Source organism: Sebastes fasciatus, chromosome 17 (assembly GCF_043250625.1).
Source record: "Sebastes fasciatus isolate fSebFas1 chromosome 17, fSebFas1.pri, whole genome shotgun sequence".
In the NCBI taxonomy this organism is placed as follows: Eukaryota; Metazoa; Chordata; class Actinopteri; order Perciformes; family Sebastidae; genus Sebastes; species Sebastes fasciatus.
The window spans coordinates 6,150,055-6,165,910 of NC_133811.1; the positions used below are offsets into that span (position 1 = coordinate 6,150,055).

Below are 15,856 nucleotides of genomic sequence, written 5' to 3' on the forward strand. Positions count from 1 at the left end.
CTTCATTTTGTCTCCAGAGGGCAGTTGGTTTTTAAAGCGAAGCATATTACGATACATGAAATAGCATAGAAACGTACAGTACAGTAAAGGGAGGGGAGGGGAGGTAGCCTGGATACAAGTGGGCTAACAACATAAGTCACTGGTGTCCGACTTTTCCAGTGTGCAAAAACACAGCGGCAATAACATCTAAAACATGTCGATGCAAATAGAATAAATAGAGGCAGAGTATGACTATAAAAATACAGATACACAGGGAGAGCAAAGTGCATAGTGACCAGGGTTACCATAGGTCCAACAAACACAGGACTTTTAACCAGGAGACTTGTGTTTGTGACCCAAAGTGTTGTTGAGTTATTTCGAAGTTACGTCAGTGATGTTTGTGACGTGTTTTCCATACTTATGTGACGTTGTTTACGTACTTATTTTAAGCCCATCCGTGATGTTTTTTCCTAAACCTAACTCAGTGGTTTTGTTGCCTAAACGTAACCGCGACCATTTCACGGTCACATGGCGTTAAATGACACGTAAAATCTGTTTCGCAACGTTAAAATGACACTCAAAAGCCTGAAAAGCGTTCTCATGACACGCTGAATGTCTTTAAAATGTTGTGCTGTTTATACGCCTTCCCATGCGATCAGGTTGGTTGAACACATGATCAACATCTCTGCCATCATAACACAATCAGCGGCACAAACCTCATCATAGAAATCGTAGTCGACAATGTTACCATCACCACCACCATCATCATCATCAACAACAACAACACGAACAATATCATTATATCATCAACTGCACTACACACTTTGCCAAGTGAGCACCCTCAGGACTCACTTCCTCCTCTCCTGGCCTGTGTTCAGAAGTGAAATCATGTGGTGATGAAGGACTGCTTGTACCGGTTACTCTCAACAGGAGGGAATCTGAACCCGGAGCCAGAAGGCTAAATCTGAAATTCAGAGTATATATAGGGGGCTGGGCGCTGTCTGTTAAAATGGTCAGATATACTCTGCTGTACGCCAAAGATCTGGCTGCTCACTTTCACCATCCTGGATATTGTATTTTTGTCTCCGATATACTTCTCATCCATACTAGTTTATTCTCGACCTCAGAAACAGTTAACAACATTATCACCTCGAGGTCCATTTAGTAGCTATTCTGAAGCTTTTGACTACAGTACATGATCTTCATCAGCAGAGATGAGTTGTAATTGAGATTGGTTCCACCTGCTGAGGCGTTGCCCCTCTCTTTCTGATTGGAGCGGTATACCCGGTCTGGTCCTCCAATCCAGAGGAGGCCATTTGGGGAACTGAGAAGCTACGAGTGTTTGTCCAGCCGGACAGACGACGACGGCTGGGATTGTGCTTGAACAGCTCGCCAACGTATCGTCTCGTTGTTGTGACTCAGAGCTGGAAAACACCCACACACTCGGATTCCTTTGTTTAGTTACACTAGTTGCAGGGGTGCTGTTTCGTCTGTTTTTTGGTTTATATTTATTTCTTTGATTTGAACAGCACCCACCAGCCATTTATCCTTTGTAGTCTGCGTTATGTTTTCTTTGGTGCATTAAAGTGTATATGTATATATTTGGCATCATTGGGCAAAAAGTCCCATAATAACCTTTCAGCATATTGTAATTCAAGTGCTCTGCGAGAAAACTAGACTTCTGCACCTCCTCATGGCTCTGTTTTATCTAGCCCCGTGATGGGAGACTTTGACCAATCACAGGTCATTTCAGAGAGTGAGAGTGAGAGTGAGAGTGAGAGTGAGAGTGAGAGTGAGAGAGAGAGAGCGTTCCTATTGGCTGTGCTCCGGTCATGTGACCGGTACTTGGCGTTCCTTCAAGAGATCTCATCATGGCTGCCACTTCACAAACTTTCTCATTTTACAGCTAAACCGTGCACTACAAGATGATTCTGAAAACATTTGAGGAGAGAAATAGGCATTAATGTAAGAATATTGATTCATATTTGATCAGCGCTGCCTAGTTTGACCGTTTGGTCGGAGTTCGCGAGTGATTGATAGCTGGCTCTCATAGACGGCAGACCTCAGATCAGCTCTTACTGCTTGTTTTCCTCCGGTCTGTGAAATCTTGCAGATGCGGTTAGGAGCAGCGGAGGACACCGGAGGACACCGAGGCACATGATTTGTTTTCAGGTTACCCGTTTCATGCACTACTGTCAGGATATAGCGACCGTTTTATAAAAATAACTTTTTTTAAATCATAATTGCTCCAATCTCGCCTACTTCAGCTTTAATTATCTAAGCTCTTTGTTAATAAATAGCTTTATTTTACCAAACACTCTGGTTTTATGTTGCTTCCCTTACCCCAACAAGCTGGGTGGTAATAGTTCAAAAACATCTACAATTCCATAACAAACTCTTCTTGCTAAAATCTTGCTAAAAAATGATTCAGATTCTACCACATCCCCCAGCACTGTGACATCCTCTATGCTCAGGCTGCAGCTGTCAATCCCAAAGACAAGAAACAGAATAAACAGACAGATCACCAGTCTGGCACATAATGATTTAGTCTGGATCAGTACCAAGATTTGAGCTTTATTACATGTACATCACGACTCGCAACTGCTCTGCGTGTGTGTGTGTGTGTGTGTGTGTGTGTGTGTGTGTGTGTGTGTGTGTGTGTGTGTGTGTGTGTGTGTGTGTGTGTGTGTGTGTGTGTGTGTGTGTTGGCCACAGCAGGGAGGTCTAGTGGAGAGAAACACTGTGTTGGCAGGCTGCAGGACTCTGGCTGTGTGGAATTGAGCAACATGAAGGTCTTACCAGAGGAAGTGGTGAAGTCTGACTCCAGGCAGCGCTGAGGAGCCGCTGAGCTCCCCGAGAGAAACACCTACAAAAACACACAAATACAGAGCCGAGTCAAGCTAATGAGCAGCCGAAGATGAAAAAAATCACAGCCCAGCTACGTAAAAAAACACAAACTAGAGACGGTCGCAAACATGTTAACCCACGGCAGTAAAAAAATTGACCCGAGGCACTTTAAAAATAAGTTTCATCTCACTGGTGAGACATTCAAAAACACTTACAGCCCTCATTGTCTCTTTGAAATCACAAGTCAGTGGAAGAAATTTTAAAGGAAGTCAATACGTCACAGTGAAGCGTAACATGTGTGGCAGGATGTTGTCACAACACTACATCCGGTTAACATGACCTATATTTGCAACACAACACAGCAACTCCCACAGCGGCTTTTTAAGTAACCTCTGGTGGTTGCCACATGTGGTTACGACCACAAATACGCTACAGTTAAGGGTGGAGAAATCCCAGTGTACATTTCTTTTCCCCTTCAAATAAGTCAATATATCTTCTCGTGTGTGTGTCAGCCCCCTGAAGCGAAAAAGAGTGGCATTTTTGGGGAGGAAAGTGGGCCGTAAATAAAACAACAGTGACAAAAACATGTGCAGGAAAGCGGAAATGCTCGTTTGGGGTTTTGCCAAAAATCATTGGAAGTCCTGTTAAGTTCATGCTGACATCTCGAGGGCTAGAAAAACAGGAGGTGGTTTGATTATGGTGAGAGTGAGAAAGGAAAGCATTTGTTTAAGTCATTAATGGGCTGGTCATCTCTCTCCCGACAGACGGCAATCACTTGTAATCAGACTTAATGGGCGCTCTAATGGGAATGCTTTTCCTCCCTCCGTGCTCTGTCCGTCTGTAGCACTCTTCAACACGCTCGTCCACACACACACACACACACACACAAACGAGAGTGTGCACATATGCAACTCATCTGGGATCTGGGGTGGGGGGGGGGAAATGTGGCGCCGCACTCTCATCTGAATTATTGTTTTAATAATACTGTCTATCCATAACAGCAACAACATAATCAAGTCCTATTTGTTTTGTAATGCTAATTTACATATTTGCTTGGTACACATTCTCTTCAGGTCTCATTTGCATTCGTTCATTTTGCAGCTCGGTCTCCTCCTGCTCTCCATCATCAACACTTTTCTTTTTTCCAAACAACAGTTTTCATTACTCATTAAAGGATAATCCGCTTTATTACTTATTTATGCAGCCTTGGCCATCATCAGTTATGATAACACTGTACTCACCAAAGTAATGGCTGAGATGTAGGGAAACACGCGGTAAAATCACCACAACACAGCAGTTGTTCCCCAACTTGTTTTAAACATCGGCACCCCTCAACTACGCATGCAAGCTGTCAGACTGCTTTTTAGCGATGCCGCTGCAACATTTTAACTTCCATCATAAAAAGGAAGCGGTCCAGCTAGTGGTAGCAGTCTTTCTTACATGGGTCCAGATGTGGTGATGAAAAACCACAACAACGGGGAGTCCTGTGACTGCAGCACTCTCATATGTTATTTTGGCTATAGTTGTTGGAATTGAAGTAATATGACAAACTATTTCTAGTGCACACACACAGATATTAAACCCACTACCAAAAACTCACAACTCATTACAGAAACTTCCTAATTTTGAAATCCTATCGTATCTCCGTTTAGGATGACATTTGGGATTTTTGGTATTACAGAAACTTTTCTCCGAACTGCATTTAGAAAAATATCCCATCTTATCTCAGGATAAGAATTTTCCTATGACAGAACCGCCCTAATTTAGGGATTTCCCAAATTAGGATGCCATAGACCCTGTCCTGAATGAATAATAACTGCCAAAAATGGCAGCAGCACTCGTCTGTACGGTAATGACAATGAAGATTGGGAATAACATCAACATCAAAATATAATGATTGAAAGGCTACTCAAACCGTACGATGACGCTTTTAAATTACCCGGACCGTGTATTAATGGGTATATATTGAACGCAAAGACGATTCATTTTGAATTCGAACGACCAACACGATTAGCGCCTCCAGCTCCTCGTAACTAAAACTCAACGCCCGACTTTTTTGACCAAGATAGCTAGCTAGCCAGTGCCGATCAGCGAGAGCTGTTGATGTTAAGGTTTGTCCGTCTCGAGTAGTCTACCAGTAGTCAAAGGTAGAGGCAGTCTCGTGTGCATTTTAATCAAAGATGCAGGCATGACAGGATGCTGAGGGTCAGCTGAGGGGTTGGGGTTTAGACGGAGCTCCTGAGGCGAAGCTACTTTCAAATTATGCTAGCTTTCCAACATCGTCGACACTATCTTTAAGATAGGATATTTTTTCTGTAATGAGGCCCCTGGAGAGCATTAATACAGTTATATGAGGCGATGTCACTGCAGAAAAATAAACAATATCAGATTTTTTTTCTGGTAATTACTTATTACTTATAATAAGTCAAAACAAACACCATCCATTGTTGATTTCTTGGCAAAAATACAATTTCTTAAAGTTCCCGGTGGAGTTTTAGACCTCTAGCAGCACTATGGAGCTGCTTTTCTATCAGTCGGTCCTCATTTTGTTTATCTCGTGCACACACACACACACACACACACACACACACACACACACACACACACACACACACACACAATGACGCACATGCAAATGGAGATTATGCAATACACAGTCCGACCAATGGTCACACTATTCCACTCATTAACAGGGGAACGGTAACACACCAACATATGCTGCAATGTGCCAATTAAAAAGGCCAGAGTAGCATTTATGGGGATCTATTGGCAGAAATGGAATATAATATTAATAAGTCGGCGTGATGACGTTAAGTAGTCTTCTATAGTCACTTGTTAGCAACCACCCTTTTAAAAGGGAGTGTTTGTAACTTCTTACACATATAAATCATTGCAGGTCGGTGTCCCATGCCGCTTGCGTGTGGCTACGCTGTTCAGACTCAGACTCCAACTACACGTAAGCACCAAAACCACAAAGTTCTATCTAGTGAAGCCCGTCTTGCAAAACAGTGTTGGCCGCGGTCCCAGGACGCGGGGGAGACCGTAGCTTTGGTCTCCAGGGCCGGAGTCTCTGCTGTACTCTGCTCCTCTGGCTGCTTACCTTCACTCACACACCGCGCTCGTTCTCGCTCTTTTGCTCTACGCTCACGTGCATGCGCGCACACTACACACTGCAGAAGAGTTAGTTTAGCTCTGAGAATATCTAGTGAATGTGGACGTTTGTGCAGAAATAACTGCTGCAGCTCCTCCAGACCAACAGAGGTTTCCCGTGTCTTGTGAAGTGACGGAGCTCCGCAGAGAGAAACGTTATCGTCTCCGACCAAAACTCCGGTGTCTCCCCTGTTCCCTCCGGCCGCGGTCGGGAGGCTGAGGCAGGAAAAGCCAACACTAGGATCAACATTGATTCATGGAAAGACCTTCGTCTGGTCAGCTAACATTACTGCCAAGCAGCTGAAATATAGAGTGATATTGTGGTTTTAGCTGACGTGTGTCGCCTCACTGTTTCGATCGATGCTCGTTCATGTCTATGTAGAGCGAGCACAAGCGCGAGCAACAGGACGCTGACTTTCGTTGACTTAACGGCCACAGGTGTCGCTGTTAACAAGCATTTCTGATTCTTACAAACAGCCCCTTTAAAGACACATTAAAGCTTCAAATTTCAAGAGTAGTATTGTGGTATTTACTGACATATTTTATATCGTAGAATAAAACGTTGAAATCTCGTGTCTTGTGTTAACTACAGACCTTACATCAGGCATCTAACTAAAAACCCATTGACTTTGAGACGAGGGAACCAGAAGTGCTAAAACGCTAACTCATTTCTGAGTTTTAGGACTCATTCCTGTAGCACTCTATTATGAATATATTAGTGCACATTATTCATTATAAATTAAATCAGTAGGTTTTCCACTGAAAAGAGCTTTAAATGCGATATACTATCCTGTATTCAGCCAGGTAACGGCTTCTATGACTGCAGAAAACCTTCTCTGTAGAATAATTTAACAGCATCATGAATCTAACAATACAAATTATAATAAATGGAATTGAAATGTCTTCTTTCAAATTACTTTCCAATTCCACTGCAGCATAACTAGCTATCATTATCTCAGGAGAATAAATGAATTCGCTAAACTCACAGATTACATGACAAAGACGTTCACGATTCCAACTTTACTCGTCATGTTTTCCCCACACAAAATGCTTGCCAGACTGTGATGCTATTATCCAGAAGTGTGTGTGTGTGTGTGTGTGTGTGTGTGTGTATATATATATTTTGGTGAAGAGAGACACAAGGAGAGAGATGAAAAGAAAGTGTGTGTGAAAAAACAAAAAAAAAAACACCCACTGATACATTCTGTTACTCAGTTTCCATGGTGATTGGAGTTATATTTGACAATGTGACGCACGTTTTTCAGCATCCACTTTTGCGGTTAGTCATCTTCATCTTTTCCAGCGCGGTGAGCTAGAAGTATGAATGGTTTCAAACCGAAGAAAAAGTTAGATGAAAATGACATCTGGGGTCTGGGCCTGGAGACGGTCAACAGAAGACATCCGGATGAGTGTGGACAGGCTGGACGGTTAACGGTTGTAAATGGTCAAGTTAAGGGACGGGCAGGGCAGAGCTCCTCCTCAGTACGTTCCTCCAGGGGTGTGTCTGTGGAAAACTTAATGAATGCAAGGCTTTCTTATGCCTGTGATCACCGACTCGCGAGTCCCCACTTCATGTTTCCAGTTTGATTAGCGCCGACTACTCCAATTAATTCACTCCAAGGAATCAGTCTGGACGGTCTGAACTTGCAGTGCATATATAAACTGTGAGATTCCCAGTCTGGAGAGCACATCTGATGCTCAAAGATGCAAGAATGTGGCCAAATATGCAAGAGCTGCTATTACTGGCTTTTAAAGCTCACTATGATTCTGGTTGTTTTTTCATGTTTCTGTTGAATCTGCTCATATAAGCTCCAGTAGCTCCGGGGATGATCACCCCCATCACCTTTACTGCAGCGAGAGGCGCCTCCATCCAGTTGTTTACAGCAGGATTTTTTTGCACACTGCTGTTGTTGTGTGCTTCAGGCTCCTGACGTGCCTTTGTGTGTTGTTTTTTTTTTTTTTGGAGAAACAGTCCAAAAGTGCCGCAGGTTACCAAATGTTCAACTGCCCAACATCACTTCAGCTTTTTCCCCTTCTGTCCAATCAGGTAATAGAGACATGCTTCTGTTGCGGATTGTAATCACGTAAAATGGAGAACATTTTGAAACGAAAAAGAATATCATGATAAAAGTAGAGAGACTTGGGTCATGATTTAAACAATATTAAATTATGTCAGTAATTAGCTAAGTGACTGGCAGCAGCTGACTATTTAAATGTGCAAAATGCCAGATTAGGAGCATTTCTATTGCCTCCGCACGGCTCTCAACATGTCGATGGCCAAGCCGGCAGCTCACGCCTAAGAACATATATTGACGAGAAGTGAAAGTCAAATGTTAGTGCGCCCAGCAGCAAAGATACGCTTCCGCCATTTAGAAAGCGATTACGCCAGTATAAAATCTGCCTAAGTACCGTACAAAATTATTTCTATTCTATCGTCATATTCTACCAAAATGGCCTGTGTTTAACAATAAAAATATAAATATAATAAGCGTTTTCAGTTGAAATGGCGGCAGCGGCTGTTAAAAAAGACCAGAGTTTTGTCTCTTTGCTTCTATACTCTTTGCTAACAATGCTAACAGCGCTAACAACAGCAACAGTGCTGACAGAGCTAACAGTGGTGGGGAACCGAAGGGTGGGTGTTACACTTCTGCAACGACGCCGTCGTATCGGGACAGTGTTATCAGCTGTAACCGCTGTATAAGGGCAGTACTGAGTGCACGAACATGCACTAAAAGGGATGCGTGGCCGGCCCGGCGATGTCAAAAAAGAACTGAGGAGCACAGATGACAACACACAGAGGGAGAGCGACTACATTCTCTGCTCAGGTAGACATTACTCCTCTATATCTTTACATAGGCAATAGTTGTTTGCTGCTATATTAATGCTCTGGATATCGTATAGAGCACCTTTAACTGCTCGCCATTAATCACTAAAGAAAACATCATAAAACTGTACCTTGGACTACAATCTAAAGTCCATCCCAATCTGTTGCTGGTTGGAAGTCCAAGGTTTATGTTTGGTTTATTTTTCGCCAACTTAATGTCCTTTTCTTTGGTGATTCACAATGTGGAAAAAGACCAGAGAGATCCTTGGTTCTGAAAACTCATTATGATCTAAGGCCAGTGCCTTGGTCCAAGACAGTGTCCGAGTGTTTTGGTGTGGGAGGAAAATGGAGCACTTAAGGAGACCATGTCACTCCACCTAGAAAGGCACTGGGAGGATATGCAAAATTGAAGGTTTGATACATAACCATGGTTTTGAAATCACAGGTTCTGGGTTTTTTCACATACAGAATAGAGAATAAAGAAACCAAAATTGCCAATAGGCTTTTTTTGCAACCAGAAGTGACACGAGAGGGTGGAGCTAAGTACAAACGAACGCTGTATAAGACATTTTCAGGCGACCAAAATGGTTATATTAACTTTAATGAACTGAAAACACACTGTGAAAGGGTTAAAGATGTAAGACGAAAACACGGACAACTCCCAGACCGGACAACGCCGTGGTAGTGACCTGTCAATCACAAGGAAGCCATGCCCTAAAGCATCCCCTGCTTTATGGTCTATTTGATTCTAAATGGGACCATCATTTTACTAAATGAACATCATGCTGTATTGAAGAAGACTTGAAACTAGCGATTAAGACCATAAACTCAACTTACAATGTTTACTGAGGTAATAAATCAAGTGAGAAGTAGGGTCATTTTCTCATTGACTTCTATACAATCAGACTTCTTTCTGCAACCAGAGGAATCTCCCCCCCCCCTGCTGGCTGTTAGAAAGACCCAGGAGTTGATTCAGACAGACAGTATGAGAAAAATAATGTGTTTTTTTTTACCATTAAAGCATGTAAACAGGTTCTAGTAGAAACCCAAAATACAAGTATGAACCAGAAAATGAGCGTGACATGTCCCCTTTAAAGCAGCGGAATTCATTAGAGCTTCAATATCACACAGGAGATAGGATCAGAAAACCAGTGCAGCGTGATGAAAAAAAGTGAAAGTAAGGATATGAAGGTGGGAGAGAAACCGAACTTCAAGGACGGCACACACCTTTGAATTTTTTTGCCTCAGACGAAATTCACAAAGAAAGCAGAAAGCCATGACAGTGCTGCAGGCTGAGAGTCCTTAAATGAACCCAGTCTGAACATGATTCTCACTGAAATGAACGCCTCCTCTTAGGTTTACGAGCTTATACAACTATGTTAATAGTCTGATATGCAAAAAAAAAAAAAGGTCTCTGGAGCATTTAAAAAAAAGAAAAGAAAAAAAGACGACTCAAGGAAACCTTCCAGCGAGCGGAGCCAAATGAAGCGAGCAACACAGGTAAAGATAACTGACATAATTAGTCGGAGTAAATCACCACTCTGAGGCGTCAGCACCTGAGGAAACAACTGGGATCAAAACCAGTCGAAGCTGCAATCAGTGCTGATTCTACACACTGCTGAGTGAACATGTTATATGATCACACTGATGTTTGTTATATTAATGCAGTAAAAACACAAACATTCAAACAACGCTCCACAAAATGGGTCATTTTAGTTTTCTCGTCAAATTTGCCCTCAAGCGTCATTCTGGACCTTGAGTTTTCAAACGTATAACAAAGGTCACCATCGTATCTTGAAAACTCCCCCTCAAAAATGTACTATGACGTTCATACTTCATCTTTTGATGAGGAAAAAGCTTTTAATTGGACCCTGAGTTCCAATAGTTTTGTCAAAATTGTGTTTGAAGGATTTGTGCATCATCGGTGTATTAAATCAAAATCAGAAATACATTATTGATTCACCGGGGGGAAACTGGGACGTTACAGTTGCTCTTATATAACAGCATGAAGAAATATAAGAAAAATATAAATAAAGGAGTATGTAACATGTAAATTATGTACATAATGCTGCCAAATATAACAGAATATATGTAGGAAAATATATATAAATATAAATAAATAATAAGCGTAGGAAATTTAACAAATCGGTACAAATTAGGGCTGTCAAAGTTAACGCCATGATAACACATTAATGCAAATTCGTTTTAACGCCACTAATTTCTTTAACGCATTAAGGCAACTTGTGATTTTTAGGTTTTAAAGCGAGACTGAAGATAGTGGTATCGTATGAAACTAGAAAAACTTAAGGAATCCATTGGTGCCAACCATGTCACACTAACTTGTCGTGATGGAGGTTAAATAACGCTCCAAATTTATGATACATTTTGGCGAGAAAAAATTGGCATGGCCATCTTCAAAGGGGTCCCTTGACCTCTGACCTCAAGATATGTGAATGAAAATGGGTTGTATGGATACCCACGAGTTTCCCCTTTACAGACATGCCCACTTTATGATAATCACATGCAGTTTGGGAGCAAGTCATAGTCAAGTCAGCACACTGACACACTGACAGCTGTTGTTGCCTGTTGGGCTGCAGTTTGCCATGTTATGATTTGAACATATTATTTTTATGCTAAATGCAGTACCTGTGAGGGTTTCTGGACGATATCTGTCATTGTTTTGTGTTGAAAATTTTTCCAATAATAAATATATACATACATTTGCATAAAGCAAGCATATTTTCCCACTCCTATGTTGATAAGAGTATTAAATATCTCCCTTTAAGTGAACAGAAAAAACGTGCTATTAATCGTGTTTAATTCATATATTAATCGATTGACAGCCCTATTTGTGATTTATTTTTAAATGATTAATGGATTATCGAAAAAAAAGGAGAAAAAAAATCAATCATGTCTTAATCAACAATGGAAATAATAAGCAGTAAATCCTCACATTTGAAATGTTGGAACCAGAGAACATTTTGTAATTTTGCCTGAAAACATGACCATGCATTAATCATCAAAATTATTGATGATTAATCCTCTATTTATCTACTAATCAATTAACCGACTAATCATTTCCAACACTAACTGAATTATTACTAAATATACAATATGATAAGGATTAATGTGAGGGAAGATTACCGCCGCAGAGAAAATTATGTGTGTGTGTGTGTGTGTGTGTGAGACGCACGGACTAATATTGTGAGTGGAAGATAACGTGCGTAATATCTGCAAATGCTGATAAAGATGAGAAAAATATCCAAATTTCATGCATCTCTAGCCCTACTAACATCACCACATTACACAACACACACACACACACACACACACACACAGACACACACACACAGACAGACAGACAGACAGACAGACACACACCTCCCTTTCAGGCTGACAGTCTCTGCTCTCGCCTGTATGAGCCAGTGTGGGTCACATCAGGACAATGCGCCGGCTCGCAGACTCTGTTTGCAGCAAAACCGAGGTTTTTTTTCCCCCTTTTTTTTTTCCAGCCTCATGGACACTATTTCAGGGCTCGAACGAAAATAAAAAAAAAAAAGCAAAAAAGGGGAGGGTGAAAAAAAAAAAAAAGACCTTTTCAAATTGATGACAGCAGTGGGCGCTGAGGGAAACCATTGAAAGGAGTGTATAAAGCAGCATCATAGCGTCCGCCTGCCTGCCTGTCTGTCTGTCCTCCCTCCACCCCTCCCTCCCCTACCCCCCCCCACCCCTCCCTCTCCCGACATCAAAAGTGTGCGCCCATCCTGAGCCGACAGAGCTCCAGATCGCTGCGGTGCATGCCGGGTAAGAGAGGACAACTCAGGACACATGCAGGGACTTTAAGGATACTGCAGTAAGCTGTTCACAATGAAAAAAACAAAAAAAAAAAACAGGGAAAAGATGCAGAGGGAGGGAGGGAGAGAGGGAGGGAGGGGAGGGAGAGGAGGGAGGGAAGGAGGGAGGGAGGGAGGGAGGGGAGGGAGAGGAGACAAAAATACTGGCTGGATCAGCGGAGGATGGAGGAATTCAACCAACATTTCATTCTGACAAATATGAACGTAGCACCGGTGCTCTGTTTTAACGGTTTTATACCATTAGATCGGCATCAGTACGCTGATAGGGAATCGCTGCTTTGCACCAACGTTCGACCGAGTCTGAAGGATTTGAGATGATTATTGTATTTTTTTTTATTCAGGCTGTCGTCTCAAGAAGCCTCTTCTCTCAGTTTGTTGTTTTTGACCAGAGATGACGCAGTAAAGCTGAAATATGAACACTATGAAGTGCTGGATGAACCGATTGTGTGATTATGATTAAAATGGTTAAGTAATGCTTCATGCCATCAAACTGAAGACCTTTTCAGATAATTTAATTAACGGCAAAAATCTAATTGTAAAAAAAGGACTAGGGCTTGGCAATATATCAATATTATATCGATATCACGATGACTAGATGACTTCTTAGATTTGGGATATCGTAATATGGCATAAATGTTGTCTTTTCCTGGTTTTAAAGGCTGCACTACAGTAAAGTGATGTCATGTTCTGAACTTACCAGAATGTTTTTTTATTTGTCTTTCCCCACTTAGTCATTATATCTACATTACTGACGATTATTTGTCAATCTATTTATTTGTTCTTCACTTGAGTATTTCCATGTTATGCTACTTTATACTTCTACTCCATCACATACATTATGATATTATTATAATATAATACAATATCTATAGTCATTCAGACTTTTGATCCACCTTTACAAGCTAAAACATTAAAGTAATGTACACATTAATGCATCAATAATTATATATATAGGGCTGTCAATCGATTAAAATATGTAATCGCGATTAATCGCATGATTGTCCTTGGTTTTTTATCTGTTTAAAATGTACCTTAAAAGGGAGATTTGTCAACTATTTAATACTCTGATCAACATGGGAGTGGGCAAATATGCTGCTTTATGCAATTGTATGTATATATTTATTATTGGAAATCAATTAATAACACAAAACAATGACAAATATTGTCCAGAAACCCTCACACTGCATTTAGCATAAAAAAATATGCTGGGCATGTCTGTAAAGGGGAGACTCGTGGGTACCCATAGAACCCATTTCCATTCACATATCTGGAGGTCAGACGTCAAAGGACCCCTTTAGAAAATGGTCATGCCAGTTTTTCCACGCCAAAATTCAGTGCAAGTTTGGAGTGTTATTTAAACTCCTTCGTGACAAGCTACTATGACATAGTTGATACTACTGAATCTTTAGGTATTTTAGTTTCATATGATGCCAGTATCTTCACTCTAGCTTTAAAACTGAGCCCGCTACAACCTAAAAATAGCAAGTTGTGTTAATGTGTTAAAGAAATTAGTGGCGTTAAAACAAATTTGCGTTAAAGCATTTTTACCTAGTAAGATTTTGAAAGCAGGACTTATACTTGTAACAGTATTTAGATTAGTATTTAACAGTATTAAGAGTATTTCTACACTGTGGTTTTATTATTTCTACTTCAGTAAAAGATCTGAGTACTTCTTCCACCTCTGCAAATCATGTTGCCAACTTGCAGTAAAAACACCTAACCAACTCTTGAGCATTACCACCGAACATAATCCATACAGCAATTGTGTTTCCTCCAAAACATATTTGGCAAAAGCGTTTAGAAATGGAATTAGTAGGAGACAGCGTTGACTCTATACTCTGCTCTGTAGAGTCGTGGGGATTTATTTAGATGCAGGCGGGGAGGAGGTGGGACAGCACGACGGATGATATGTTGTTGGGTATGAACTGAAAATTATAAATAAAGTGTTAAAAAAAATATATGCAAAAGAGACGCACTGAGAGCAACACAAAAATATATATAAAAACCCAATGTGCCGCTGGTACAAGATTACACTGAAAGACATGCAAATATGATGGTAAAAAAATCTTTTCAGCACTAAAAATAATACACTGATATGAAAAAGAAGACGTAATGTAAAAAAGAGAGAAAGATTAAAAAGAAACATTTTGTCCTATCCATCTAACCTGGGTCACACAGTTTTTTTTTTACCCTGGCAGCGTTGTTAACACTGATGGGGGAGCACTACAGGGGGATGCGTGTCCACATAGCCGATGTCAGCACTGATCAACCGGACGCTGCTTCCTGCCTGATGTGACATTTGAGGCTACCGGCGTCCAGACTTGAGGCCAGGCCAGGGGGGAGTCAACCCTGCAGCCGACCAACAGGACGGCACATACCTGCGCGGTCACACTGTTAACATCATCATATCAGTGTCAAATTAACTCTGAGACCTTAATATCATTAAACTACCGAGGCTACACTGGTGGCTTCAATCTCAAACCATTGGATGTGGACGGTGGGCAAAATAATAATTATAATACTAGACCCAGAATGTCTGCTAGGGCAGTCATTATTTTCATTATTGATTATTTTCTTGATCAATAAATGAACCGTTTAGTCGCAGAGTTTCAGTTTACAATCCTATAAAACACAGAAAAGCAGCAAATCCTCACAGAAGCTGGAACCAGAAATATTTGACACTTTTACCTGATAAATGACAATAATGTCAATTAATTTTTTTTGTACAACCAAGCAATTAATTAGAGCTGCAACGATTAATCAAGTAGCTGTCAACTATTAAATTAATCGCCAACTATTTTGATCATTTTGAGTAATTTTTTAAGAAAAGAAATTGTCTAAATTATTTGATTTCAGCTCCTTAAATGGGAATATTTTCTGGTTTCTTTACTCCTTTATGACAGAAAAACTGAATATCTTTGAGTTGTGGACAAAACAAGACATTTGAGGACGTCTTCTTGGGCTTTGGGAAACACTGATCGACATTTTAATACATTCATAATATGATAGCAATTCCCTGGCAAAAACTAGACCACACACATAGAGTTATTAAATATCTAGCAATAAACAGCTCAAGAGACTGCCCTCACAAGAAAAATGACTGCAATATTTATTTGCTCAAAAACAATCTATGTCTTCCTGAAAAGCAACCTCTTGTGGTAGAATGAATAAAACCTGTTGTTGCTGAGAAGCAAAGGCAGAA

General features: G+C 40.9%; 1 protein-coding gene across 10 annotated transcripts in view; it reads right to left on the reverse strand.

Moving 5' to 3' along the window:
• thrb (thyroid hormone receptor beta) overlaps window positions 1-15,856 on the reverse strand; it is a 134,848-nt gene that overhangs the window by 51,403 nt on the left and 67,589 nt on the right. For 7 of the 10 annotated variants that reach the window (XM_074614157.1, XM_074614151.1, XM_074614160.1 and 4 more), the window contains exon 2: window positions 2,779-2,845. The exons of 1 other annotated variant lie outside the window; for it this stretch is intronic. The gene's annotated coding sequence lies outside the window, so the exon portion shown is untranslated. Of the gene's footprint in view, window positions 1-2,778; window positions 2,846-2,984; window positions 3,080-15,856 lie in introns of those variants that run through there. 2 more of the 10 variants (XM_074614153.1, XM_074614159.1) reach the window with 2 other exon arrangements.